This window comes from Malaclemys terrapin, chromosome 2 (genome assembly GCF_027887155.1).
Source record: "Malaclemys terrapin pileata isolate rMalTer1 chromosome 2, rMalTer1.hap1, whole genome shotgun sequence".
NCBI classification, from domain to species: domain Eukaryota; kingdom Metazoa; phylum Chordata; order Testudines; family Emydidae; genus Malaclemys; species Malaclemys terrapin.
The window spans coordinates 197,270,677-197,274,461 of NC_071506.1; positions in this window are offsets into that span (position 1 = coordinate 197,270,677).

A 3,785-nucleotide genomic window follows, 5' to 3' on the forward strand; every position below is an offset into this window, starting at 1 on the left:
CAATTAGAAACAAAATAATTATAACTGATTTATACCAATCTTTGCAGACAACATTCCTAGTAAAAAACTGTCCACTTGGGTGTGAATCTCCAAGAAGTAATAAGTGTACCAATTTACTTGTATGTTAGAATAGTTCAAAGGAATGTAATGGTATTGTTCTGCCTATCTCAGTGGTTCTCAAACTGGGGGTTGGGATCCCTCAGGGGGTCACAAGGTTATTACATGGGGTTCGCGAGCTGTAAGCCTCCACCCCAAACCCCGCTTTGCCTTCAGCATCTATAATGGTGTTAAATATATTAAAATGTGGTTTTAATTTATAAGGGGGGTCACACTCAGAGGCTTGCTATGTGAAAGGGGTACCAGGACAAAATTTAAGAACCACTGGCCTATCTGTTTCCTGTCATTGCTAACTTTGTACTTAGTTAGCCTTAGAACAAAAGTATGGATTAGTGCTAAAATTAGGTGTTTGATGTGTAAACTGCATGAAAACTAATGAAGGATTGTCTGGATGGCTGTAACTAAATGCAATATATATAATTCCCCATCAAATGGGATTGGAGCCTTAGAACTGTAAATGAGGGAGCATGTTAACTTCAAAGCATTGGTCATTGTGTTCAACAGTGGAAAATCCACAAATTTTGTCTGTATTCAGTCAACAAAGGGAGGGCTCATGCTGTGACGGGAACACTTGTCAGATTTCCTTCTGGGGAAAGCAGCTATAAGAAGAAACCCTGGGAGTGATCTGGTATCTCTGGACTGATGGATTCTGACAGGGGGAATCCTGCGCAATTGGACAGAGGTCAACAAAGCCATTATGGGTAAACCTGAGAGACTTATGGAAAACTAGTAGATTACTACACCTCTGCTAATCATTTGGACTTACAAACTGATTCACCTGTAATGTATTTTACCTGCTTTAACCTCTCAATAACCCTCATTTCTTTTTCTTAGCTAATAAATCTATAGTTAGTTTACTAGAGAAATTGGCTACAGCATTGTCTTTAGTGTGAGATCCGGAGTATCCATTGACCTGGGGTAAGTGAATGGCCCTTTGGGGCTGGGAGTAACCTAGCGTGAGGTGATTTTTGGTTTTAATAACCTTTCATCTTAGTCCAGTTTCATTTTAGTCCATCTTAGTGGCAAGATGCGCTGGAGAGCCTAAGGAAGACCGTTTGTGACTCCATGGTAAAACTAATATAGTAATCCATGAGTGTGCAATTGTTACTGGCTTGGTGAAATCTAATTATAGAATATGCCATCAGTTTGGGGTGTCTGCCCTGTTTTCTGACAGTCTGACCTGAGATTGGCACTCTGTTGGGAGCTACTCCAGACATCTTGACAATGTGATTGAGATTTGTTCCTTTCTAAGTGCTGGGAGAAGTCCAACTGATGTCAATAGGCCTACTCACATAAGTTAGCAAAGCAGAATATGGTCATAAATGTATACGTATAGGTGAGTGTACATTGCACGTGTGTGTATATTGTTCTGCTGGGACGCAGAACATTATTCCTGTTTTGGTACTGTAGGAGCACTGTAGTGGGGCGGCTCCCCCACTCCAGTGGAAAAAGGGTTAAAGTCAGCCCTGGGAGAAGGAAAAGCTAGGCTGATTGGGGAAGCGGCCCCAGCTGGGCCGTATAAAAAGGCTGGGAGCCAGGTGCTCAAAAAGAAGTTTCTTTCCAGGCTGGGAGAGAGCAGGGCCTGGCTGCCTGCAGAAAGGATACTAGGAGTGAAGCAGGCCTGGGGAAAGGCCAGAGGAGATGGGGCGCTCCAGGCTGGCAACTCCCCAGGCTGCAGGGCCTGGTCCTAGGTCCACAGAGGTATGGGTGGTGGAGGAAGGCAGCTGGTCCAAACCCCCCTTGCCTATGATGAGTGGCTTTTACATTGCAGTCTGCCCCAGTGAGCGGGGGCTAGATGGTGACTGGCAGTAGCCCATGACTGAGGCAAGGTGGGGATTAGAGGGTTGGGGGTTTCTCAGAGAGGGGAGACCCATAGGGACTGGTGGGGGTATTGCCAGGGGGCAGCCCCTAGGTAAAAGGGCACCGGGGTCTGGGAGGGACATGGGGGGCCAGCTACAAGTGGGACACTGGCCTGAAGAGGGTGCCCAGGCTGGAAAAGAGCCAATTCCCTGAGATGACCAGCAGGAGGCGCCGCAGCAGTGAGTCGTGCACCTTTACAAGTGTTGGAGAATGCAGGCATAAACGGTCCGCCCCTGATACAAGGGGCAGGGCAAGGACTGTGAGACTATTGCCCAGTTCTGAGAGTGGAGAAACTGACAGTGGAAAATATGGACTACTACCGGAGAGCCTGTGTGGTCCAGCTCACCGAGCAGCAAGCGGGGCTGCTTCAGCTGCTGCGGAGGAGGGCACATGGACCTCAACGGGGGCCAGGCACCAAGGGCTGGAGGCTGGTGCCGAGGCCTAAAAACTGTTTTGCCTGTGGGCGAGTGGGATACTTGAGAAGGGAGTGCCCCTACCGGACTGAAGCGGGGAGGCTCCACCTGGGACAGCATGGAACTGTGAGAACACCCCCTATGAAGTTAACAGGGGGGCTCCAAACTTGTTGGGCCTGTGGGGAGCCTGGGCAGAGGAAGAGGGAGTGCCCCTATAGGACTCACAGGGCTCAGGCTAGTCCTGAGGTGGTCGGGGTGGGGACTGGCTGTGCCTCCTCTGCCACAAGGGGAGCCAGGGAAAGTGGCGTAGCCCCCAGAGAAGGAGGGGGAGGCCAGAGGACCAGGCTGGGTCTGAGACTGCCCCGAAGGGGGGTGACGACCAAGGCCCAAAAGAGGGGACTGTCAGGGGCAGGGAAGCCCCAGACAAACCTGGGATCCCATGGGGGAGCTGGAAGGGCTACCATGGGAACCCAAACTATGGAGGAAGGGAACTGGCTGCGCCTTGCACTGGAGGGCGTGTGCAAGGAGAGGGACTCCATGTGGGTTCAGCTGAGAAGAATGCTGGGGAGATAGACACCCACCCCGTGGGATCTTAAGGGAGAGGGTGTGTAGTGGGGCGGCGCCCCCACTCCAGCGGAAAAAGGGTTAAAGTCAGCCAAGGCCGGCTCCAGGCACCAGCGGACCAAGCATGTGCTTGAGGTGGCACCTTGTAAGTGGCGGGCAATCTTCTGGGCGCTCGGGGTGTGTGGTTTGTTTGTTTGAGCGGGGCAGGGCAGCGCTTGCGGGGAGGGGAGGGAGGGTTGTTTCGGCGGAGCGGCGCTGCCTTTTTTTTTTTTTTTTTTTTTTTTTGCTTGGGGCGGCAAAAAAGTTAGAGCAGGCCCTGAAGTCAGCCCTGGGAGAAGGAAAAGCTAGGCTGATTGGGGAAGTGGCTGCAGCTGGGCCACACCCCAGTTAGGCCACAGCTGGCCTGTATAAAAAGGCTGGGAGCCAAGCACTCAAAAAGAAGTCTCTCTCCAGGCTGGGAGAGAGTAGGGCCTGGCTGCTAGCAGAAAGGGTACTGGGAGTGAAGCAGGGCTGGGGAAAGGCCAGAGGAGCTCCAGGCTAGCAACTCCCCAGGCTACAGGGCCTGGTCCTAGGCCCACAGAGGTACTGGGTGGTAGAGGAAGGCAGCAGGTCTAAATCCCCCTTGTCTATGATGAGTAGCTTTTTACACTGTAGTCTGCCCCAGTGAGCAGGGACTAGATGGTGCCTGGCAGTAGCCCACGACTGAGGCAAGGTGAGGATTAGAGGGTTGGGGGTTTCCCAGAGAGGGGAGACCCATAGGGACTGGTGGGGGTATTGCCCAGGGGCAGCCCCCGAGTAAAGGGGCACTGGGGTCCAGGAGGGACATGGTGG